This window comes from Cervus elaphus, chromosome 29 (assembly GCF_910594005.1).
Source record: "Cervus elaphus chromosome 29, mCerEla1.1, whole genome shotgun sequence".
NCBI classification, from domain to species: Eukaryota; Metazoa; Chordata; class Mammalia; order Artiodactyla; family Cervidae; genus Cervus; species Cervus elaphus.
Genome location: NC_057843.1, coordinates 53,718,407 through 53,745,525, shown reverse-complemented (window position 1 = coordinate 53,745,525; position 27,119 = coordinate 53,718,407). Strand labels below are relative to the sequence as shown.

Sequence of the window (27,119 nt, the reverse complement as noted above, 5' to 3'; positions counted from 1 at the left end):
CAAAGAATAGCAAGGAGAGATAAGAAAGCCTTCCTCAGCGATCAATGCAAAGAAATAGAGGAAAACAATAGAACGGGAAAGACTAGAGATCTCTTCAAGAAAATTAGAGATACCAAGGGAACATTTCATGCAAAGATGGGCACAATAAAGGACAGAAATGGTATGGACCTAACAGAAGCAGAAGATATTAAGAAGAGGTGGCAAGAATACACAGAAGAACCATACAAAAGAGATCTTAATGACCCAGGTAATCACAATGGTGTGATCACTCACACTCAGCTTAGAGCCAGACATCCTGGAATGTGAAGTCAGGTGGGCCTTAGGAAGCATCACTCTGAACAAAGCTAGTGGAGGTGACGGAATTCCAATTGAAATATTTCAAATCCTAAAAGATGATGCTGTGAAAGTGCTGCACTCAATATGCCAGCAAATTTGGAAAACTCAGCAGTAGCCACAGGACTGGAAAAGGTCAGTTTTCATTCCAATACCAAAGAAAGGCAATGCCAGAGAATGCTCAAACTACCACACAATTGCACTCATCTCACCTGCTAGCAAAGTAATGATCAAAATTCTCCAAGCCAGGCTTCAGCAATACATTAACTGTGAACTTCTAGATGTTCAAGCTGGTTTTAGAAAAGGCAGAGGAACTAGAGATCAAATTGCCAACATCCGCTGGATCATCAGAAAAGCAAGAGAGTTCCAGAAAAACATCTATTTCTTCTTTATTGACTGTGCCAAAGCCTTTGACTGTGTCGATCACAATAAACTGTGGAAAATTCTGAAGGAGATGGGAATACCAGACCACCTGACCTGCTTCTTGAGAAACCTGTATGCAGGTCAGGAAGCAACAGTTAGGACTGGACATGGAACAACAAACTGGTTCCAAATAGGAAAAGGAGTACGTCAAGGTTGTCTATTGTCACCCTGCTTATTTAACTTATATGCAGAGTACATCATGAGAAATGCTGGGCTGGAAGAAGCACAAGCTGGAATCTATATTGCCAGGATAAATATCAATAAGCTCAGATATGCAGATGACACCACCCTTATGGCAGAAAGTGAAGAAGATCTAAAGAGCCTCTTGATAAAAGTGAAAGAGGAGAGTAAAAGAGTTGGCTTAAAGCTCAACATTCAGAAAACTAAGATCATGGCATCTGGTTCCATCACTTCATGGCAAATAAATGGGGAAACAGTGGCTGATTTTATTTTGGGGGGCTCCAAAATCACTGCAGATGGTGATTGCAGCCATGAAATTAAAAGACGCTTCCTCCTTAGAAGGAAAGTTATGGCCAAAAACCTAAAAAGCATATTAAAAAGCAGAGACATTACTTTGCCAACGAAGGTCCGTCTAGTCAAGGCTTTGGTTTTTCCAGTAGTCATGTATGGATAGGAGGCGCCAAGATGGCGGAGGAATAGGACGGGGAGACCACTTTCTCCCCTACAAATTCATCGAAAGAACAATTCAACGCAGAGCAAACTTCACAAAACAACTTCTGATTGCTAGCTGAGGACATCAGGTGCCCAGAAAAGCAGCCCATTGTCTTTGAAAGGAGGTAGGACAAAATATAAAAGATAAAAAGAGAGACAAAAGAGCTAGGGATGGAGACCCATCCTGGGAAGGGAGTCTTAATAGAGGAAGTTTCCAAACACCAGGAAACCCTCGCACTGGCGGGTCTGGGGGAAGTTTTTGAATCTCGGAGGGCAACCTAATTGGGAGGCGAAGAATAAATACAACCTACAGATTATGTGCCTAAAAGCAACTCCCAGCAGAAAAGTACACCAGACGCCCGCATCCGCCACCAGCAAGTGGGGGCGGAACGGAGAGGAGCGGGTGGCATTGCTGAGGGTAAGGACCAGGCCTGAGTGCCCTGGGGGCAGTCGGAGGGAGCTTTTATGAGATACTAACTTAAACTGTGGGACAGCAAAAGAGAGAGAGAAAATTAACCGGCTGGAACACACTGCCAGCTATTCGCAGAACAAAGGGCCTGAGCAAGTCCAGAGGAGCTAGCCAGCTGCGGACTGGCCCAGCCCCGCTGGAGGCAGGAGGCAGGCGGGAGGGGAAAGGGGCAGGCTCGGCCCCAGGGACTGCACCCCCTACCGCACTGCAAACAGGCCTCCAGTTTCTAATCAAAGACTTCCTGAGATTCTGGATGGTCGACATCCGACATCCGCCGGGAGGGTCGTGGCTAAACACAAGGCGCACACATCTGACTGGCACTGGCGGAAACTGAGGCTGGGTCCGCGGAGGGGAGAAGGCGCGCTGCCCCAGGGAGAGTGCACCCGTCAAGCTCCTGGCTGCCTAAGCTGCTCGGGCCGGGGAAGGCACAAAATGCAGGCACAGCCGAGTCCGCTCTTTGTGGAACACCCAAGGGCTGGAACCGCGCGCAACACAGGGCACGCTCCATATAGAGCAGCCGGGAGCCTGAGCAGCGTAGACGGGGAGAGCACACACCTGTGAGCGGGGCAAACCCAGTATGGCCGGAACACTGTGAGTGCTCCCCACACACAGCGATATCTGCCTACAGCGCCCCTCCCTCCCCACAGCAGGACTGAACTAGCAAACCTGAACAAGAGACCACCTCCGCCTGCCTGTGTCAGGGCGGAAATTAGACACTGAAGAGACCGGCAAACAGAAGCCAAATAAACAAAGGGAACCGCTTCAGAAGGGACCGGTGCAACAGATTAAAACTCCTATAGTAACACCGACTACACCGGAAGGGGCCTGTAGATATCGTGAAGTGTAAGCTGAAACGAGGAGCTATCTGAAACTGAGCCAAACCCACACTGACCGCAACAGCTCCAGAGAAATTCCTAGATATATTTTTACTTTTTTTTTTTAATTAAAAAATTTTTTTTTCCTTTTTTTATTTTTTCTCTTTTATTTTCTTTTAAAATTCCCTATTACTCCCCCATTACTCCTTAACTTTCATTTTCATAGATTTTTACGATTTTTTTAATTAGGAAAAAAATTTTTTTTTGTTTTTTCTTTTTTTTTTTTTCGTTTTCTCTTATTTTCTTTTCAAGTCCTCTATTACTCCTCTACTACTCCTTAAGTTTCATTTTCATTTCACTATAACCTTGAAAAAAAAAAAAAGAGAGAAGCCCTATTTTTAAACCGAACTTCATATATATTTCTAAAAATTTTTGTGTTTGTGTTTTTGTTTTTAACATTGTATTTTTAAGAGTCTAACCTCTACTCTAGAGTTTTAATCTTTGTTTTTCAATATGTGATATAAATTTTGGACATTTAAGAAGCCAATATTCAGTTCCCATTTTTACTCGAGGGTGTTGATTACTCTCTCCCACTTTTGACTCTCCGTTTTCTACCTCAGAACACGTCTGTTTCCTCCTTTCCCCTTCTCTTCCCAATCCAATTCTGTGAATCTTTGTGGGTGTCTGGGCTACAGAGAACACTCTGGAACAGACAACTGTATAGATCTGTCTCTCTCCTCTTGAGTCCCCCTTTTTCTCCTCCTGCTCATCTCTATCTCCCTCCTCCCTCTCCTCTTTTTCATGTAACTCTGTGAACCTCTCTAGGTGTCCCTCATGGTGGAGAATCTTTTCACCATTAACCTAGACGTTTTATTATCAGTGCTGTATAGTTGGAGAAGTCTTGAGACTACTGAAGTAGTCATGTATGGATGTGAGAGTTGGACTATAAAGAAAGCTGAGTGCTGAAGAATTGATGCTTTTGAACTGTGGTGTTGGAGAAGACTCTTGAGAGCCCCTTGGACTGCAAGGAGATCCAACCAGTCCATCCTAAAGGAGATCAGTCCTGGGTGTTCATTGGAAGGACTGATGTTGAAGCTAAAACTCCATCACTTTGGCCACCTGATGCGAAAAGCTGCCTCATTTGAAAAGACCCTGATGCTGGGAAAGATTGAGGGTGGGAGGAGAAGGGGACGACAGAGAATGAGATGGTTGGATGGCATCACCGACTCAGTGGACATGGGTCTGGGTAGACTCTGGCAGTTTGTGATGAACAGAGAGGCCTGGTGTGCTGCGGTTCATGGGGTTGCAAAGAGCCTGACATGACTGAGTGGCTGAACTGAATTGAACTGAAGTCTTCCAGTCTATAAAGATGGGATCATGCTACCCAAAGTGATCTATAGAATCAGTGTTAACTCCATCAAAATCACAATGGCATTCTTTGCAGAAATAGAAAAAAATTCAAAAGACAGTAAATAGCCAGAGGAACCTTGAGAAAAAAGAATAAAGTTAGAGGCATCATACTTCCTGATCTCAAAATATGTTATAAAACTACAGTAATTAAAATAAAGGATATAAATGGAGGACCCAACAGAGGCAGAAGAGATTAAGAAAAGATGGCAAGAATATACAGAAGAACTGTACAAAAAAGATTTTAATGGCCCAGATGACCATGATCACTCACCTAGAACCTGAGATCCTGGAGTGTAAAGTCAAGAGGATTTTAGGAAGCATTACTACAAACAAGGCTAGTGGAGATGATGGAATCCCAGCTGAGCTATTTCAAATCCTAAAAGATTATGCTTTTAAAGTGATGCACTCAATAGGCCAGAAAATCTAGAAAACTCAGCAGTGGCCACAGGACAGGAAAAGAACAGTTTTCATTCCAATCGCAAAGAAGGACAATGCCAAAGAATGTTCAAACTACTGCACAATTGCTCTCATTTCACATACTAGCTTAAAATCCTTCAAGGTAGGCTTCAGCAGTATGTGAATTGAGAACTTCCAGATGTACAAGCTAGATTTAGAAAACACAGAAGAACCAGAGATCAAATTGCCAACATCCCTTGGATCATACAAAAAGCAAGGGAATTCCAGAAAAATATCTACTTCCGCTTGACAACACTAAAGCCTTTGACTGTGTGGATCACAAAAAACTGGAAAATTCGTAAAGAGATGAGAATACCAGACTACTTTACCTGCCTCCTAAGAAAGCTGTATGCAGGTCAAGAAGCAACAGTTAGAACCGGACATGGAACAACAGACTGGTTCCAAATTGGGAAGGGAGTACATCAAGGCTGTATATTGTCACCCTGCTTATTTGATTTATAAACAGCGTACATCACATGAAATGCCAGGCTAGATGAAGCTCAAGCAGGAATCAAGATTTCTAGGAGAAATATCAATAATCTCAGATATGCAGATGATACCACCCTAATGACAGAAAGCAAAGAGGAACTAAAGAACCTCTTGATGAAAGTGGAAGAGGAGAATGAAAAGGCAGGCTTAAAACTCAACGTTCAAAAAACTAAGATTATGGCATCCAGTCCCATCATTCCATGCAAACAGATGTGGGAACAATGGAAACAGTAACAGACTTTATTTTCTTGGGCTCCAAAATCACTGTGGACAGTGACTGCAGCCATGAAATTAAAAGATGCTTGCTCCTTGGAAGAAACCCTATGACAAACCTAGACACATATTAAAAGAGCAGAGACATTATTTTGCTGACAGAAGTCCACCTAGTCAAAGCTATGGTTTTTCCAGTAGTCATGTACGGATGTGACAGATGGACCATAAAGAAGGTTGACTGCTGAAGAATTGATGCTTTAGAACCGTGGTGCTGAAGAAGACTCTTGAGAGTCCTTTGGACAGTCAGGAGATCAAGCTAGTCAACCCTAAAGGAAATCCACCCTGAATATTCACTGGACGGACTGATGCTGAAGCTGAAGCTCCAACACTTTGGCCACCTGATGCGAACAGCCAATTCACTGGAAAAGACCTTAATTCTAGGAAAGATTTAGGGCAAGAGTAGAAAAGGGTGACAGAGGATGAGATGGTTGGATAGTATCACCGACTGAATGGACACAAATCTGAGCAAACTCCAGGAGATGGTGAAGGACAGGGAAGCCTGGCATGTTGTAGTCCATGGGGTCACAAAGAGTTGGATACAACTTAGTGACTGAACAACAGCAGTAGTAATTAAAATAATGTTACTGGCATACAGACATATAGATCAATGGAAAAGAAAAGACAGCCCAGAAATAAACCCACACATATAGTCAAACTGATCTTCAACAAGGGTATAAAGAATATGCAATGAAAAAAGGGTAATCTCTTCAACAAATGATTGAAAACTGGATATCTGCATGCAAAAGGATGAAATTGGACCTTTATCTTATACCATACGCAAAAATCAACTCAACTGATGAAAAATTTAAGTATAATACCTACAACTGTAAAACTCCTAAAAGAAAACACAGGAGAAAAGCTTCTTGACATTTGCCTTGGTAATGGTTTCTTGACTATGACATCAAAAGTACAGACAAGAAAAATAAAACTAGAAAAGTGGGATTGCATCAAATGAAAAATCTTCCATACAGCAAAAGAAATAAAAAGTCAACCCATTGCCTTTAACAGTGTTTGAAAGGATTACTCTCATGTTAAATCTTACCACAGAAATAAAAGAAAACAAATCAAACCCAAAGGGGCAGGAGGGAACTTTTAGAGGTGATGGATATGTTTACTATGATGATGGTTCCATGGATATGTGCATGTTTCCAAACTCATCAATTGTATCTGTTTAATATGTGCAATTTCTTTTTTTATTATCAATTATACCTCAGTAAAACTGTCTGAAAAATACTATGTGCACTGTTTTGATTAGACAGTAGTAAGGTGCTGGACAAATCTAAAGTCTGGTTATTTCTTTTTTGGTACTTAAACTATCGCTTATATTAAATTGAATAAAATCAATAGAAGGAGAAAGTCCTAAGCCTTTTATGCAATATGGTTTCCAGTACAGGCTCAGGCCAATTATTCCTTTGACATCTGCAACTGGCATTTTAAATGATCAGAAAAAAATAGCTGCTAGTGATGTTTTTTTCAAAGTCCGCTTGGCTGCACACCATGTCATGATCTCCCTAGAAAAGTATATCAGGAGGAATTAGATTAATTTTTAAAGGCTCTTTACCCTTGAGTTTACTGTAAGAATCCATCATTTTAACACCTCATGTTTATTAAGTAACTCCATGTTTTATATATGATGTTTATAAAATTTGGTTGTGTGAGGGGTTTATATTTGAGTCCCTGCATGGCTATATGAGACAATCAGGGTTGGAAGATGTTAACAAATTAATAAATAGTGCCCTGATGATAATAATAGAGAGATTCCGTTCTATGTTATATTTAATTTCGTCCAAATATAAAAAAAGAAAGGTATTTAATTCTACAAGCTGTAATCACAGAGAATTTTTACAGAAACATGAGATAAATCTTCAGAGAGTAACATTACACTTCAATATCACAGCTTACAAAAAAAGTCTTTCTTGATTCTTCAAGTTTAACTTAAAAGCCCCACTCTCTGTGAAACCATATTAAAATCCTTATCACTGCTGCCCTTAGTGTCTATGTTATTATAGTAATGTCCATTTCTAACCATCCTAGCCCTCAAGCAACCTGACAAGAGTTATAGAGCAGGTGTTACTATACCCATTTCATGGAAAAGGAAACTGAGTCTCAGAACATATCAATACCTGTGGAGGGAACAGTGAATGGTAGAGGAGGGATTTGACTTGAAGCCTTAAGACCTGTGCCCAGGGTTTACATCTCTGAGAGTATTCTCACCGACTGAGCTCTGCTCCCCAGCTCCAAGGATAGTCGACTTGCACCGAGTAGGCAGCAGCAGATGTTACTGATGGGAGCAGGAATGCAGATAGCCAGCACAGAGGAAAGGTGGTTGCTTTTTCCAATGCCGGAGATGTAACAATGGGCAAACCAAGAACTAAGAATTGCCAGCAAGACACACAAGCGCGTCCTCCGAAGTATACAGCATCACCATTTTTGACATTCACCTTCTAAATGATTCCTTTTCTGTGGCCTCGGCAATTAGCTGCTTCCCATCACTGAGCAAAGGACCAGAAATGAGACAGTGGGACATGGCTCTCCGCTCTCCTTGCTCCACAGAGAGCTCTTTGCTCCGCAAGGTGATCAATAATGCTGAGGGTGGGGAGGGTACAAGAGAGACTTGTAAATACAGAAAGATACGTTCTGTCTTGAAAAGGGCTTTGGGGAGCATAATTGACTTTAAAAAGGTCCCACAAATAGAAGCAGTTATAAATTGCACATTAACCATAGGCATCAAAATTGTTTCTCACTTAATCTCAATTATAAAGACTAAGAGCCATGTTACCCCTGATAAATTATCTGCAAGGTCCAGTTTATTCAGCAGATGATACACTGTATCACATCATCCAGTGTTTCCAAGCTTAATATCTAATGGCCCTATTTTCTATCCATTAGGAAGTATGTTTCTCATTAATTGTTATATAAAGCTATTTAATTACAAATCACTTACAATTAAAAAATTGATGTTTAGTTGGCACACTAGTGATGAGATTAAAAATTTAAGGAAGAAAACCTTCTTGTATTAAGGACAGCAAGTTTTGCATAGCCAAATGATTTCATAAGGCAAGGATTTCCATTTCATTGACAGGAAGTCAATGGGGACACCTCAGTAACCTCCAGATTTGAAATGCTCTGTGGTGTATAAGATAATATAAATTGCCTCCCTTGTTGCTCTCTAATTTCAGTTTGCCAAATGATGTCATTTGTTACTTTTCAGGAAATTATTTCCCAGGAAAGATATTTCCTTATTCTGTTTTACATAATCTAAAAAAGAAAGAAAGAAAGAAATTACCGACAGGAGGAATGCAATTAGTAAGAACAGTTGAAATTAGAGATGGATTATATCCTTGCAGAAGATATCAGGAAAAAAAATGCATGCATCTTCTATGTATACAATGCAAAGTGTCAGTATATAACACATGTTGTAATTGTTAAACATATATATGTACATATATATACATATAAACATATACACATGTATGTACACATACACATATATGTACATATATGTATATACATATATGTAATATACACATGTACATATTTATATGTACACATACATATAAACATATACATATAAACATATATATGTATAATGGGAAATGTACATATATATGTGTATATATAAATGTGTTGTTCAGAGAGAAAGAGATCAAAAGCAGGCAATTATCCATCCAGCCAGCCATCTGATAATATGTGAATGAGCAGGTACTATGTGCTAAGGGAGCACAGAGAGATAGGACATGATGAAGCTAGACACTCAGTATTGTTAACAAACCTAGCTCCTCCTTCACTAGGCAATTTTAAATAGTGCAAAACAGCTGATAGATTGAAAAGTTATGTTGTTTATTTTCTTAATAGAGAAGAGGTAGTCTCCCAGAAGGCTCAAGGAGTTGAAATTTGTTGTTCATGGTGTAAAATAACAACACCAGTACTATTTGCATTGTGTTTCCACGAGGGGATTAAACACAGTGGCCTTTAGCTATAGGGTCGGGCAACACTGTTGCCTTGCCTTTCAACCATTTATAATACTGAGCATTCCTAATCTGGAATTACGGACTGTAAGAACAGGAAGACAATGTTAAGAGCTAGTACATTAAAGCAAATTTCTAATTCTGCCTAACTAGCATGAATTTACTTCATTAACTAGCAGTTACATTTCCCACGCCTTCAATTAACACTGGTTTCATTTTAAATGCTATCAGTTAAGACAAGATGTGATAAGAAAACATCATTGCCAGGCAAGCTTTCCTCAAACACAGCTGATTTATCTCTTTGGCAATTCATTAAAATGCAAAATATATTGGAATTGATTTTCAGCACTTTCAGGCAGGAATGTTTCTAATAATGTTAATTTGCAAATTTCCTCTTTTTTTTTTTTTAAGTCTCTGTGCTGCAGACGCCATGTTCAGCCAGAGGCTATTTGTATTGTGCAGACAGAAAATGAACAGGGAACATTTACTTCTCATATCTTTCTGAGAAACCTGAGGCGCATGAAGATATTTGCGCTGTAACAGGCATAGTCAATCCCCTTCACTCCCTTTAGTTGCTATATATCAACCAGCAAACTCCCAGCTAGTCCTGCTGTAGCAATTAACCTGCTAGAGCGCACTCCTGTCAGGCTCAGTAATAATAAACTCCTCCCGCACCACCACCACCCCCAAGAGAGACGCAGCTATAGATTCTGGCTGGGCAACTTCCATAGAGGCTGAATTATTCAGAATCAGCATGATTAAGAAGATGACATGGTATTACTTAAAAAGACATACTTTTTTTCCCCCGGCTGAGGTTTAAACCTATTAAGGTAGAGGCAACTGATCTTTCTTTCCCCCCTTGGTGCACAGTTCCTAAAATAGGGATTCTTGAAAGACTATTTACAATGCCTTGTCAATTTCCAAGTCTATGAATAAAAGTATAAATACCAGGAGGGAAGTGTCAGAGTCAAAACGTACAGCTCATGTAAACCTAGGAACTGGCTAAAAATAATATTTTCACCCCAAAGAGACAAAAGGAGCAGGTTCGTTTTGAGTAACTGATTGTGATTGTGTGACTGTTTAAAAGCAAAGCAAAAAAATATCCCCGTGTTTGTGTTTCAGGGGTAAGTTCCGAGTGGACCAAATTGTGATGAATTATAAATCAGAAATCCGGATACACAATCTGTCAGATAACAAGTTGTTAGACTCTGGAAATAGCATATTCTTAACAATAAACCTTGTCTTTATGAGGATGGCAGTATTATAAATGTCATAATGGATTGCAAATGAACCAGCTGTTTATATTCGACTCTAGCACATGAATGAGAGAGGAGCTAGCCAGGAAATAAAAGGAGATCGAGGAAAATTTACTGGTACCAAGTCACGGGAAAAAAAAAGCCCAAGGAACTCAATTTTTACGCATTCCCATCCAATTTACCCTTGCTGGTGACTTTTGGGGGGAAGTATAGCTTTTGAAACCAATTGTATTATTCCACTTTAAGATGCCTTCTAGTATATTCAATAGACCCATCACAGTTATATGTTCCTTTTTCAGTCTCAAGCCGCCCTCACCATATGAGATTCGTTATTGTCAGAGGACTTTCAGAGAAGGATTTGAATGCAATTTCAAAGGCCAGACAGAGCAGCTTTCAAAACACTGCAAGCTTAGGAGAGCAGGGTTAGTAGCCCAGAAAGGGTGAGATGCTGGCTTTCTGCTTCTCATTTCACTCATTTCACTTCAAGCTAAAGCCCCTTTTGATCCCAACCAGGGGAAATCGAGGCAGTATGGTACTATTAAGTGAACCAGCCCACCTACCGGAAGCTCTGAGAATGGCCACTTTCTTTAAGTGCATCATTGTCAGCATTATCTACATTAGCAAGTGCAGATGGGCTATTCCCATTGAAAACAGAAACACCTTCCTTTTCTATGTAGGATTAAATCTAGGTCTACCTGGGAGATTTCAACAAATGGCTAGGCCATTTGTGGTTACTTGTTAGCAGATGGCCATTTTCTGCATGTCAGGCTATGAATTATATCTGTTTGTTATGCAAAGATCTTATTTCAAGTTTCACATCCTCCTTTCTCAGCCAGAACTAAAATCCAGCAAAGGGATGCAGAGAAGGGGTACAACTCAACTTTACAAATTAACAGTGTTGCTTTATGGGGCATTACAGCTACTCTATTTAAAACTCCAATCCAGAAGATCACGTTACTAATTGTTATGTTTGCATTTTCAGATAAGGCACCTTGCCCTTGGTTTATAGGTCTCTTATCACTATAATATTCATGGATGCTGGCTTTTAATTAAACCAGAACTCTAAGTAACTCAAAGTATATATTTTACTGCTACAGGAACCAGTAGTCAAAGAAAATTCTGTATTTTAAATTTATTTTTAAAGCTTGGATAGTTTGTTTCATTGCCAGTGATGTCATGGAGTACTGTCCTACAAAGATGACCAAATTTTCTCCCAAAACATCTCTTGATTTTCGCAGATGTAAGAGTCAGAGATTTTGACTTTGTCAGAAACCCTTGGAGCTCTGTGATATGTAATCATTAGTCATTTTCCTAAAGCATAATTTTATGCACATGCATGGTGAATCTGAAATGCAGAGCCAAGTCACGAAGTTACTGATTCCACCAAACTGACCATCTGTCTTCTCCAAATATAATACACCTTAACTTCTCTGACGTTTGCTTAGTCCCTTTTTCTGGTACTCTTTTTATTCCCACCCTGTAAATGTTGAAGTCTAAGACCTAACCTCATTTTTCACATTCCGCCTAGGTCACCTCATTCCAAGACTTCAAGTTCTAGGAGAATGTTGATAATTCTCAAATTAAAATCATCTACCTAGATCTCACTCCTGAAATTCAGAAGCATATATGCAACTACTTCTTAGGACACTGGGTATCCCACTGGGTCTTTAATCCAACATATTCAATGTGGCATTTTGCCACCCATGGACTGTAGCCTGCCAGGCTTCTCTGTCCATGGAATTCTCCAGGCAAGAAGACTAGAGTGGGTTGCCATTCCCTTCTCCAGGGGATCTTCCCGACCCAGGGACTGAACCTGAGTCTCCTGCATTTCAGGCAGATCCTTGACCATCTGAGCCACCAGGGAAGCCCATAACAATGCTAGTTACATTTAATACAAATGTAATGTTTACAAGCATAATCTTTACCAAAACCCTATCAGGGAGGAGACTATTATATTCTCAGTTTTACTGACGAGGAAACTGGGGCTTGAAGAAGTTGACTGTCCAGGTCATGTGGTTATAAGGAGCTATGATTTGGACCTAAGTCCCCCTGATCAGTGGCTGTTCAGTCACTCAGTCCTGTCTGACTCTTTGTGACCCCAGAGACTGCAGCACGCCAGGCTTCCCTGTCCTTCACCATCTCCCGGAGCTTGCTCAAACTCACATCCATTGAGTAGGGGATACCATCCAACCATCTCGTCCTCTGTTGTGCCCTTCTCCTCCTGTCCTCAATCTTTCCCAGCAACAGGGTCTTTTCTGCTATCAATCATTGCCCAGCCTGGATTTTTTTTTTCTTTTGTTTAGATGATTCATCCTAGTGGTCCTTTCCCATTTCAGTTCTATAATGACTTTTTCAGAGATGCCTTTTCTGATCCTACAGAGAAACTTGGGTTTCCACAAATGTAAAACGCCCTTTTTTCTTTTAGAAAGTCTGTAATTATGTATTTTATTTTCAATCTTCTCAATAGTCTGAGAAATACATAGGGCAGATAAATTGGAGAAAGCAAAGGTAGATAGATGAGAGAGAGAATAATAGATGAGAGAGAGAATAATCTAGAAAGAGAGAACAAGTGTGAAGGTGCCAGTAGGGAAAACAACAAAATTAAAGTTTCATCTTCAAGTAACAAAAGTATTATTTTTTTAATGAGAGCAAAAACAATTCAAGTGAGGAGGGGCAAGGGGCAAGACTTAAAGACTTTAAAAAATGTATACTAAGAACAAAACAAGATTTTTTTTTAATGGGGAATGAAAACACAGTTCATTTATTTAATAATCCCTGGTCAATGATAGCCAAAGCTGACCTTGGAGACTGAAGGTCCAAATGCATGGAGGATGTCAGTAAGGAAGGAAGAAAACTGGCAAACTGTGATCTCTTTACTTATATATTAAAAGGCCAAGTACTCCAGGGCACCCCGTATAAGTAGGATATTTAGAGAATAAGACTTATTTTAAATAAATAAATAATTTTAATTAGTAGAATTTTTAGGGCACTTTTAAATTTACAGAACAATAGGTACATAAATTTCCCATATGTTTTCTGCTCACATACACACACAGCCTCCCTTACCATCAACATCAGGAATCTGAGAGTGGTACATTATTACAACAGATGAATCTACATTGACACATCATTATCACCCAAAGTCCATGGTTTAGATTATAGTATCTCTGGTGACTCAGTGGTAAAATATCTGCCTGCAGTGCAGGAGACTTAGGCTCAATCCTTGAACCGGGAAGATCCCCTGGAGAAGGAAATGGCAACCCACTCCAGCATTCTTGCTTGGAAAATTTCAAGGACAGAGGAGCCTGGAGAGCTACAGTCCATGGAGTCACAGAGTCAGATATGACTTAGTTACCCAACAACAACAACAACAATCACATAAAGTAGATTCACTGTCCTGAAAATTCTGTGTTCCACCTATTAGTACTTCCCTCTCCTCCAACCTTTGACAAACTTTTTGCCGTCTCCTTAGCTTTGCCTTTCACAGAATGTTGCATAGTTGAAATCATACCAAATGCAACCTTTTCAGATTGGCTTCTTTCACTTTTATAATATTCATTAAGTTTCCTCCTTGTCTTTTTCTATCTTGATGGCTCATTTCTTTTTAGTGGCAAATAATATTCCATTGTCTGGATACACCACAGTTTATTTATCCATTCACCTACTAAAGGATAGTCTGGTTGCTTCCAAGTTCTGGCAATTCTGAACAAAGCTGTTATAAACATACATGTGCAGGTTTTTGTATGAACATAAGTTTTCAGTTCATTTGGGAGAATACCAAGAAGCATAATTGCTGAATGGTATGTAAGACTATGTTTATAAGAAACTGCCGTCTCCCAAAGCAACTGTACTGTTTTGTAATCCCACCTGCAAAGAAAGAGCATTCTCACAGCTACACATCCTGTTGCTCCATGCCCTCACCAACATTTGGTGTTGTCATTGTTCTGGATTTTGGCCATCGTAACTGATATGTAATGGTATCTCATTACTGTTTTAACTTAAAAGTCCCTAATGACATGTAATATTGAGCATCTTTTGTCTGCTTCTTGGCCATCTGTATATGTTCTTTGGTGAGGCATCTAAGTCTTGCTTATTTTTTAGATTGAGTTATTCTTATTCTTACTGTTGAGTTTTAAGAGTTCTTTGTATATTTTAGATAACATACTTTATTAGATATGTCTTTTGCAGATATTTTCTCCTAGTCTGTCTCATCTTCCTACTATATGTTATGTTCTTATAGTTCTTAAAATATGTTCCTGAATTCCCACTATATACTAAGTTTTCATAGAACTTGGAATGCATGTGTAGAACATTCTGATTCCAAAGAATAATTATTGGAACAAGTTTTCTTTGAGAGCTGACAGTGTGTAAGGCACTGTGTATGGTGGTAAGTGCTGTAAGATTGCATGTCTATTGGTTCGCTTCTGTCCTCAAGAAATTTATAGTCATCGTGATAGTAGGGAAGACAGGCCCACAAACCCACAAAGCCATTCCAAATGGCTTTTCATTAACAGAGAAAAACTTAAAAAAAAAAAAAATCCAACCCCATTGTCTTTGTTTCTATCTCCCTGGGCCCAAAGTCAGTGCTCATTTCTCTTTCCTTAAAGTTTCATCACCCTAAAGATACCCTTCCTGGTGAGATTTCAGCATTCCTATAGTCTCCTATGAATTCCATGGACAGAATAGCCTGGTAAGCTACAGTCCATAGGGTTGCAAAGAGTCAGACACAGCTGAAGCAACTTAGCACGCAAACATAGTCTCCAGTCTTTCTGAGAAGTCACCCCTGCTACTCTGAGCACATTCTTTTTCTTTTTTCTTTTTTTATTCCTGAGCGACTTTCCAACACCATTCCTCATAACCATGAACTTTGGCCCATAACTGTGCAGGTCCAGTTCTAGAAGGGTTAAAGGAGAGATTACCATCACAGGTGGCAGTTATCTGGGAAGACTCCACAGAAGAGAAATTCAAGCTGAAACTTGAGATGAATAGGACATGGCAAGAAGGGGAAAATAAGATGTCAGAGAGGTGAAAAGTTACCAGGGAGAGGAAAAAGGCTCAGGGACTGTCTAGTAAACCTACCAAACTGGGCCGAGCAGGAGATGCAAACAGGAGAAGGGTGTGGACAGAGCTTCAGAGTTAACCCAGATCTATAACAACACTTTCCTTTACATGCTCCAGAGTGACTTCTTCTTCTGATGGACGGTCATGTCATCATAGATAGCTAACAGCTATTGAGTACTGGTGAGGAGCCAGGCGCTGTTCTACAGAGTTATGTATTGAGCTGCAAAGGCTGGTCTTTTTTTTTTTTTTTTTTTTAAGGCTGGTCTCTTAACAGGGAGTCTGACTCTAGAGCTCTACCTCGCAACTACTGCATTCCATATCAACTTCCTCAACAGAGCTTTACAACAACCCCTTCCCCCTCTCTCTCTCTCTTTTTATTAATTGAAGGATAATTGTTTTACGGAATTTTGTTGTTTTCTGTCAAACCTCAATATGAATCAGCCATAGGTATACCTATATCCCCTCCTTTTTGAAACTCCCTCCCACCTCCCTCCCCATCCCCCCACCCCTCTAGGTTGATACAGAGCCCCTGTTTGAGTTTCCTGAGCTGTACAGCAAATTCCTGTTGGCTACCTATTTTACATATGGTAATGTAAATTTCCATGTTACTCTTTCCATACATCTCACCCTCTCCTCCTCTCTCCCCATGTTCATAAGTCTATTCTCCATGTCTGTTTCTCCACTGCAGCCCTGGATATAAGTCCTTCAAGTACCATTCTTCTAAGATTCCATATATAAGCACTGAAAGATGATATTTATCTTTCTCTTTCTGACTCACTTCACTCTGTATACAGAGTTTTATATATAGGTTTTAGGTTCATCCACCTCATCAGAACTGACTCAAATGTGTTCCTTTTTATGGCTGAGTAATATTCCATTGTGTATATGTGCCACAACTTCTGCATCCATTTATCTGTCAATGGACATCTAGGTTGCTTCCATGTTCTAGCTATTGTAAATAGTGCTGCAATGAACAATGGGATACATGTCTCTCTTTCAATTTTGGTTTCCTCAGGGTATATGCCTAGGAGTGGGATTGCTGGGTCATATGGTGGTTTTATTCCTAGTTTTTTAAGGAATTTCCATACCATCTTCCATAGTGACTGTATCAACTTACATTCCCACCAACAGTGCAAGAGCATTCCCTTTTCTCCACACCCTCTCCAGCATTTATTGTTTGTAGACTTTTTGATGAGGGCCATTCTGACTGGTGTGAGGTGATATCTTATTGTAGTTTTGATTTGCATTTCTCTAATAATGAGTGATAATGAGCATCTTTTCATGTATTTGTTAGCCATCTGTAGGTCTTCTTTGGAGAAATGTCTGTTTAGGTCTTTTTCCCACTTTTTGATTGGGTTGTTTGTCTTTTTGGCCTTGAGTTGTATGAGCCGCTTATATATTTTGGAAATTAATCCTTTTTCAGTTGTTTCATTTGCTATTATTTTCTCCCATTCTGAGGGTTGTCTTTTCACCTTGCTTATAGTTTCCTTTGCTGTGCAAAAACTTTTAAGTTTAATCAGGTCCCACTTGTTTACTTTTGTTTTTATTTCCATTACTCTAGGAGGTGGGTCATAGAGGATCTCGCTTTGATTTATGTCATTGAGTGTTCTGCCTATGTTTTCATCTAAGAATTTTATAGTTTCTAGTCTTACATTTAGGTCTTTAATCCATTTTGAGTTCATCTTTGTGTATGGTGTTAGGAAGTGTTCTAATTTCATTCTTTTACAGGTAGCTGTTCAGTTTTCCCAGCACCATTTATTGAAGAGACTATCTTTGCCACATTGTATATTCTTGCCTCATTTGTCAAAAATAAGGTACCCATAGGTGCAAGGGTTTATTTCTGGGCTTTCTATCTTGTTCCACTGGTCAATATTTCTGTTTCTGTGACAGTACCACTCTGTCTTGATGACTGTAGCTTTGTAGTATCATCTGAAGTCAGGGAGGTTGATTCCTCCAGCTCTATTCTTCTGTCTCAGGACTGCTTTGGCTATTTGGGGCCCTTTGTGTTTCCATACAAATTGTGAAATTTTTTGTTCTAGTTCTTTGAAAAATGCTATTGGTAATTTTATAGGGATCATATTGAATCTGTAGATTGTGTTTGGTAGTATAGTCATTTTCATAATACTGATTCTTCCTACCCAGGAACGTGGAATATCTCTCCATCTGTTTATGTTGTCTTTGATTTCTTTCATTAGTGTCTTATAATTTTCTGTGTACAGTTCATTTGTCTCCTTAGCTAAGTTTATTCCTATCTCTCTTTTAAAAAAATCAATACAGTTTTATTTTACTTATGTATTTGGCCACACCAACAGCAAGCGGGATCTTAGCTCCCTGCCCAAGGATCAAACCTTTGCAGTGGAAGAACAAAACCTCAACCACTGGACCACCAGGGAAGTCCCCCCACCTCTCTTTTCAACAATAACAGTGCCAGTGATGGATATGTTGAATTCCACTATTTTCCCCTTTTCTGAGATCTTATTACAAAGTCAGTTACTGAAACAGGCACATTTGAGCAGGTTGGACAATTAAACTATACATTTACAGCAGTGTTTCACTGCTAATGTAGCAAATTACCAATTACCAACGGAGACACCAGGGAAGCCCACACCAGGGAAGCCCGTAAAGAAAAAAAAAAACTTAGTAGCATAAAACAACTCAAATTTATGATCTTACTGCACTGTAGGTCTGAGGTCCAACACAGGTTTCACTGGGCTAGGCTAAAACTGGGGTGTCAGTGGGGCTATGTTCCTTTCTGGAGGCTCCAGAGGAGAACTGACTCCCTTGCCTTATTCCAGCTTACTCCTTGGCTCCTGGACCTATGATCCACCATTAAAGCCAGTGATGGCAGGCTTCTCCTGCGGGTCCTTCTTCTCTGGTATCATGTTGAACTTGCTTCTTTCATCCTATCTTTCTTTGACTCTCCCTTCTTCTATCTCACTCTTCCACTTTAAAGAATCATTCTGATTACCCTGGATCTACCCAGGAAATCCAGGATAAACTTCCTATTTTACACTAAAATGTTAGCAATCCTAATTCCCCTTTGTCTTAATATATTCACAGGTTCTGGGGATTAGGATGTGGACATCTTTCCTGGGGGGATGGCATGGGGTGAAAACGACTATGCCTACCATAGTGTTCCACAATATTAGTTATTTGCTAGTATTTTAAGCAGAGCAAGAACATAAGGAAACATGAAGCCATTAGTTATGAAATGATTAATTACTGAGTTAATAAAATCTTCCCGATATTTCCTAACTGTCTTGCTCCCACTTTATTCAACAACAATAGTGTTTTTGTTTGTTTGCTTTTGTGTTTTTAGCAGCTCAAATATATGAAGTCTATTCAAAGTATTAGGACTCATAGAAACAAAATCTTTTCACACTCATAGGGGGCCTAGAATTTATACAAGTATTAATTAAATTACAGAGATAATTGTACCTAGGATAAAGCGTGGGGGAAAAACAAACATGTAACTTGGAAGCAGAGGGCTATTTAACCTCAACAGAAGGACATCTACTGGTGACAAGCACAGAACATACACTGAACATTCATCCCTGTTTTGCCAAGGGAATGGGTTGCCCATTCATCTGACAAAACAGTTGAGATGAAGTTTTTTGAGAAAACTTCTTTACCACAAACAATAGAATGCAAACTCTGTGGTCAGACTTGAGTTCTAATCCCTTCTTGTTCTTGCCTTACAAGTTGAGTGACCTTGGGCAAAATTAACTAATGTCTAAGAAGTTAGTCCTGTTCCTTCCTCTGATTATGAGGATTAAGAGCTACCAACTTCAAAGCAGAGCGTAACTACTAAAGCCTTACAGGTAAGGATCTTCAAAAGCTTCATGGGCTATTCTGTAAATCACAAACATTTGCATATTGTTTCCATTACTTCTGTGACTGAATGTGTTTATAAATTTCTCAATTTTTATATATGGTGCTGCTGCTATATAACTATTATCAAAATGACCTCCAGAAATACATATCAATTTCACTCCCAACTGCAATGTAGGATGATGCCCATAACCTTAACAAACTTGCCAAGACTCCTTATCATTTAAAGATTGCCAGTTGAGCTGCCTAGATAAAGTATATAAAATTGTTTTCATTTGAATTTTTGTGACAATGGATTTTTAAATAATTTTTGTGTGAAACTATACTGACCACTTGATTTCTTCTTGTGAATTGCTCATTAAATTCTTTACCCATTTTTAATTTGTATCTTTAAAGTTTCCTCACAGATTTGAAAGGATTCCAAATAAAAAGACCATTGTCTTCTATGCCCTTAATTTTTCTAATTCAAGTTTTTCTCTGTATTTTATTTATGTGTCTAAGGATATCCTTGAAAGACAATTCCTGAATTTTCTCTGTCCTCTGTGGCGGAAATCAATTTAAAAATACCATCTGCCTGTGATTTCCTGTGGCTAGTAAATTTCCTAATAATATTAGCATGTATATTTCATTATTCATCAAACAATTCATTTGAATCTCTAGTAATTAGTTGACTTTTTTAAGAAACCACAACTGTTTTCAGAAAATACACTTTCTTCTTTACATTCTTCTCACTCCTTAGGTACCAAACCTGCTTGCATTTGTGCTCCCTGACTTGTTTTCACCAATCAATTTCCATTCTTTTTTAATTGCATATTTCACTAGGCTTGCCTTTATTTAGCAAATGTTACCTTAAGCTTATTATTACAGCACCTCCATCTGTTTAATGATGTCAACAGCCTTCCAGTCACCTCAGCTCTTCTAATCTCCCTCCTCACAGCCCCCTCACTGAATGAAAAGCAACGGGCTTTTTGTTGGAAGCTTTGAATGAATAATTCATTGGGGAAAAATCGTCCGTGTTGTGAATGTTTGGAAGACAAAGCACTTCCCTTGTCAGTCACGATGGCCTGGGTAGGGCTAAGTACTGATCAGGGTGTGTTCGCTGAGCACTGCTGATGGCAAGCTGCTGAGACTGCCAGCTGAGTTAATCCCGTTCATCCTTCTTTGTCTTTTGTGACAGCAAGATTAAGATTCGAGGTCTTATTCAGGTGTTGCAGCTAGACTCGATTTCATTCAGCTGTTTCAAGCCTTCTTTTAAGTTACCAATGGATTCCCATCATCATCCCCTCAAGCCCAGGCAAAATCCTGAGCTAGAGTAACGTTCTCCTGGGGCATCTCAAGGTAGAGAGAGGAGAGAGTGTGGCCTTTCACCTCAGAGACTCTTGGGTTTGCATTTGATATCAGCCACTGGTGAACTCAAACAGTCGGATACAACTGAAGTGACTTCGCATACACATGCAGTGATGAACTAGGTAGCTGGGATGAGTTACATAACCTTGATGAGCCTCAGTTCCCTTATCTGGAAGTGATCAGATTGTGACAACACGGATTGTGTGTGTGTGTGGATAGATTCTGAAAGGAAGTATTTTATGGGAGCACCCAGCACTATGCCTGGATGATGGCAGGATTTTAGTTAATGTTCATGTCCTTTAAATTAGTTCCTTCTTCCCTACTGTCTCCATGATCTCCTTTCCATCCTCTATCCTATTCAACTTATACAGGCATATGGGACTTCCCTGCTGGTCCAGTGGTTAAAAATCCACCTGCCAATGCAGGGGAGGTTTAATCCTTGGTCTGGGAAGACCCCACATGCCATGGAGCCACTAAGCCTGGGAGCCACAACTATTGAGCATATGCACCTAGAGCCCATACTCTGCAAAAAGAGAAGCTACCACAATGAGAAGCCCACACATCGCAAGTAGAACATAGCCCCCACTCCCCACAACGAGAGAAGGCCTGCAGGCAGTAACAAAGATCCAGCACAGCCATAAATAAATAATATATACACAGGCATATTTTGGAGATACTGTAGGCTTGGCTACAGACCATTGCAATAAATACTGCTATAAAGTGAGTCACACAATTTTTCTGGTTTCCCAATATGTATAAAACCTTTGTTTATACTATTATGTGGTCTATTAAGTGTATAATAGTATTAGATCTCTTAAAAATGTACATACCTTAATTAAAAAGTACTTTATTGCCCCCAACGTGCTAACCATCACCTGGGCCTTCAGTGAGTCATAATCTTTTTGCTGGTGGAGGATCTTGCCAATGTTGATGGTTGCTGACTGAGGAGTGTGGTGATTGCTAAAGGTTGGGGTGACTGTGGCGATTTCCTAAAATAAGACAATGGTGAAGTTTGCCATGTGGATTGGTTCTTCATTTCATTTGACGGCTTAGAGGCCAGTGTAGGTTTACTAATTGGCCTAATTTCAATGTTGTTGTATCTCAGGGATAGAGAAGTTTGAGGAGAGGGAGAGAGAGAGGGAATGGCTAGTCAGTGGAACAATCAGAATACGCACAGCACTTATCTATTAAGTTCGTCTTGTTATATGGGTATCGTTGAGCATCAATAGTAATATCAAAGATCACTCATCCCAGATCACCATGACAAATATAATAATAATGAAAAGTCTGAAATATTGCAAGAATTACAAAAATATGAGAGAGACAAGTGAACAAATGCTGTTGGAAAAATGGCACCAAGAGACTAGCTCTAGGCAAGGTTGCCACAAACCTTCTATGTGTAAAAAATGTAATAAAGCAAAGCATAATACAAAGTATATTTGTATGAAATGCTGGATGAGCATACTATTTTTCTTGTCCAACAACATTCAATGTTTCCCTATTTTCATGAGATAAAATCCACTCTCCCCAGCATGACCCCAATCAGCTGCCCTCTCCCTAACTACCCAATGTGCCTAGTGGACTATCCACATGGAAATAGTCTTCATTTTTCTTGAATCATCTCATGTTACTTTAGTTTCCAGGCCCAGAATCTCCTGCTTCATACCTGGGTTGTCCTCTCTTCTGTGAAACTGCAAAAATTGCATCCCTCGTTTAAGATGTGTGCTGTGTGCTGTGGTTAGTCGCTCAGTCACGTCCGACTCTTTGCGACCCCATGGACTGCAGCCCGCCAGGCTCCTCCGTCCAAGGGGATTCTCCAGGCAAGAATATTGGAGTGGGTTTCCATGCCCTCCTGCAGGGGATCTTCCCAACCCAGGGATCGAACCCAGGTCTCCCGCATCGACTCTTTGCAACCCCATGAACCACAGCACGCCAGACCTTCCTATCCATCACCAACTCCCGGAGTCCACCCAAACCCATGTCCATTGAGTCAGTGATACCATCCAGCCATTTCAGCCTCTGTCATCCCCTTCTACTCCTGCCCTCAATCTTTCCCAGTATCAGGGTCTTTTCAAATGAGGCAGCTCTTTGCATCAGGTGGCCAAAGTTTTGGAGTTTCAGCTTCAACATCAGTCCTTCCAATGAACACCCAGGACTGATCTCCTTTAGGATGAACTGGTTGGATCTTCTTTCAGTCCAAGGGACTCTCAAGAGTCTTCTCCAACATCACAGTTCAAAAGGATCAATTCTCCTGCATTTAGCTTTCTTCACAGTCCAACTCTCACATCCATACATGACCACTGGAAAAAGCATAGCCTTGACTAGATGGACCTTTGTTGGCAAAGTAATGTCTCTGCTTTTTAATATGCTGTCTAGGTTGGTCATAACTTTCCTTCCAAGGAGGAAGCATCTTTTAATTTCATGGCTGCAGTCACTATCTGCAGTGATTTTGGAGCCCAGAAAAATAAAGTCAGCCATGGTTTCCCCATCTATTTGCCATGAAGTGATGGGACCGGATGCCATGATCTTAGTTTTCCATATGTTGAGCTTTAAGCCAACTCTTTCACTCTCCTCTTTCACTTTCATCAAGAGGCTCTTTAGTTCTTCACTTTCTGCCATAAGTGTGGAGTCATCTGCATATCTGAGCTTATTGATATTTATCCTGGCAATCTTGATTCCAGCTTGTGCTTCCCCCAGCCCAGCGTTTTTCATGATGTACTCTGCATATAAGGTAAACAAGCAGGGTGACAACAGACAGCCTTGATGTATTCCTTTTCCTATTTGGAACCAGTCTGTTGTTCCATGTCCAGTTCTTTTTTTTTTCCATGTCCAGTTCTAACTGTTGCTTCCTGACCCGCATACAGATTTCTCAAGAGGCAGGTCAGGTGGTTTGGTATTCCCATCCCTTTCAGAATTTTCCACAGTTTATTGTGATCGACACAGTCAAAGGCTTTGGCATAGTCAATAGAGCAGAAATAGATGTTCTTCTGAACTCTCTTGCTTTTTCGATGATCCAGCAGATGTTGGCAATTTGATCTCTGGTTCCTCTGCCTTTTCTAAAACCAGCTTGAATATCTGGAAGTTCACGTTCACATATTGCTGAAGCCTGGCTTGGAGAATTTTGATCATTACTTTACTAGCATGTGAGATGAGTGCAATTGTGCGGTAGTTTGAGCATTCTTTGGCATTGCCTTTCTTTGGTATTGGAATGAAAACTGACCTTTTCCAGTCCTGTGGCCACTGCTGAGTTTTCCAAATTTGCTGACATATTGAGTGCAGCACTTTCACAGCATCATCTTTTAGGATTTGAAATAGCTCAATTGGAATTCCATCACCTCCACTAGTTTTGTTTGGAGTGATGCTTCCTAAGGCCCACTTGACTTCACATTCCAGGATGTCTGGCTCTAGATGAGTGATCACACCATCGTGATTATCTGGGTCATGAAGATCTTTTTTGTCCACTCCACCTCCCTGATTAATTCCTCCAACCCTTTTCCTCCTCTTTCCACCTTCTGAAGAAAGTAGAATCAAGAGGGATTATGTAAAGGTCCCTCCAGAGGCTAGTAACCTCAGCTGTGGCATCTGGAATCCAGCCTGTTTGACCAGCTCTGTCTATAAGACATCCTCTCAAAGGCTACCTGGTAACTCACCTAGGCTCTGTTAACCCTCTTCTTCCTGGCTTGGCAGGGACTCTGTTCTGCATCTTGTCTTATCCTATAACTTGCATTCCTTTTCTCCCCTAGGGGGCATGTCTTGTCTTAACTGGTGATGACTGAAACTGCCAGGCAGCCAGCCACAGATCATAAAAGCCTTAAGGGATTTTTCTCCTGCAGTTTCTACTTGACATCCATTGATTTTTCAGGAAGTGCCCCAGCACTTTTTATGCCTCCCTTGGGAGGAAAATCTGGAGTCCTAGCATAGAATGTATGATCTGGTCAGCCGGCCCATGCCAACAATGAATATATTTATGGATTGGGTTCATACCCAACAGAGCCTATGCCCCCATCAGAAGAACTCAAAACCAATGATGCCAACAAGTGCCTGCAGGAAAAATAACCTAGGAACCCATATGAGAACAAGACTATTGTATTTTAACATACTCCTTAAAGCAAAAAATTAGATTAAAACTAAAGAGGAATGTTATTTGAGACACATGACTGGTCATATCTTCCACTTATGGACACTACGCATATAAACTGTGTGTGCATGTGTGTGTCTTTGATATCTGTCACTACAGAACTGATGGCAGAGAGGCCCAATATTCTAATGAAGAGGGCAAATACAGATGCTTTGATTTTTCTCCTGAGTGCTTTGTGATGACAGCAACAATGGTAACTACCACTAACAATGCATAGTGTCACACTTGGCATGCAATATCTCATTTAATCAGCTAAACAACCTATAAAACAAGGAAATACTACCTTTGTTTTACAGAAGAGAGTTGTGTGCCTGAGCAAAACACTAAACCTCTTGAGCAGTTGCCCAATGTCACCCGGAGGAGGAAGAGCAGAGATTCGGTCTGATTGCAAATTCCAGCTTTCCTCACCATGCAGTAGCGCTGACTTGTGGCAGTTCAAGAATATACTACTGCCAAGCTTACTCTTCCCAAACTGTTCAAAATACAAGGCTATTACAGTGTAGCTAATCAATGGGAACAATGACTCTGCATTTGACATCTCGGGAAAAATGACCTTTTTGGACCTTATTTTAAAAAAGGTGTACCTGGAACTCATCAGAGACCTCCTGGCTGTCTAGAGGCAGGATTCTGGAATCTCTGTTAGAACACCTCTCCAGTCAGTTCTGATGAAACATGCCTGGCTTTGCTTAATGGCACATGCCTGGGAACCACATCTTAGATTCTAAACATTTGGTCAGTACCGCATCCGTTGCAAATGGTCCAGCACAGAGTAGCCACTCAGGGAATTGCTGCTGAACTGAACTGTTGAGCCATCAGTCTCTATAGTGATATGTCCCCCAAGAGGATAATGATGAGCACACCTGAGAATCTGTATGCTTATCAAGAAGCAACAGTTATAACTGGACATGGACCAACAGACTGATTCCAAATAGGGAAAGGAGTACATCAAGGTTGTATACTGTCACCCTTATTTAACTTATATGCAGAGTACATCATGTGAAATGCTAGCTGGATGAAGCACAAGCAGGAATCAAGATTGCTGGGAGAAATATTAATAACCTCAGATATGCAGATGGCACCACTGTTATGGCAGAAAGTGAAGAAAAACCAAAGAGCATCTTGATGAAAGTGAAAGAGGAAAGTGAAAAAGTTGGCTTAAAACTCAACATTCAGAAAACTAAGATCATGGCATCCAGTTCTATCACTTCATGGCAAATAGATGGGGAAATAATGGAAGCAGTGAGAGACTTTATTTTTGGGGTTCCAAAATCACTGCAGATGGTGACTGCAGCCACGAAATAAAAAGATGCTTACTCCTTGGAAGAAAAGCTATGACCAACCTAGACAGCACATTACAAAGCAGAGACATTACTTTGCCAACAAAGGTCCATCTAGTCAAAGCTGTGGTTCTTCTAGTAGTCACGTATGGATGTGAGAGTTGGACTATAGAGAAAGCTGAGCACCAAAGAATTGATGATTTTGAACTGTGGTGTTGGACAAGACTCCTGAGATTCCCTTGGACTGCAAAAGAGATCCAACCACTCAATCCTAAAGGAAATCAGTTCTGAATAGTCATTGGAAGGACTGATGCTGAAGCCCCAATACTTTGGTGACCTAATGCAAAGAACTGACTCATTGGAAAAAAAAAAAAACAACCCTGATGCTGGGAAAGATTGAAGCCAGGAGGAGAAGGGGATGACAGAGGAGGAGATGGCTGAATGGCATCACCAACTTGATGGACATGAGTTTGAGCAAGCTTTGGGAGTTGGTGATGGACAGGGAAGCCTTGCGTGCTGCAGTCCATGGGGTCGCAAAGAGTGGGACACAACTGAGTGACTGAACTGACTGACTGAGCACCATTTTTCCTCCACCATATTGCAGGGACATCCCCTCAGCCCCATGAGGCAGCTCAATCTTTAGGGCTTGGGAGACGCAGTTAGGCAAGGGGTAGTGAAGTCTCTTTTGGCAGAGCTTTGCATTAAGCAGAAAGGTTACAGTCAAGGTAGGCATTTCCTTCCTAGGACAACATGGGTATCTATCATTAAGGTTTATAGGTATTTGTGTATGTCATTACCATTACTGGTTTTCTCCTGGGTCCTGGGGAGAATCAAGCTGAATGCCTATAAAATACAACAAGCTCCTAAGAGAAAGATGCTCTCTAAAGATATACTATTACTA

At 40.3% G+C, this 27,119-nt stretch overlaps 1 long non-coding RNA gene across 1 annotated transcript; it reads right to left on the bottom strand.

The window, feature by feature from the left end:
* Positions 1 to 767: 767 nt before the first annotated feature.
* On the bottom strand, positions 768 to 25,932 carry LOC122686255. Its single transcript, XR_006338676.1, has 3 exons — positions 25,802 to 25,932; positions 4,908 to 4,914; positions 768 to 810 (listed from the first exon to the last, which is right to left on the bottom strand). It is a non-coding gene; the product is annotated as an uncharacterized LOC122686255 (long non-coding RNA).
* Between the last annotated feature and the right edge of the window lie 1,187 nt (positions 25,933 to 27,119).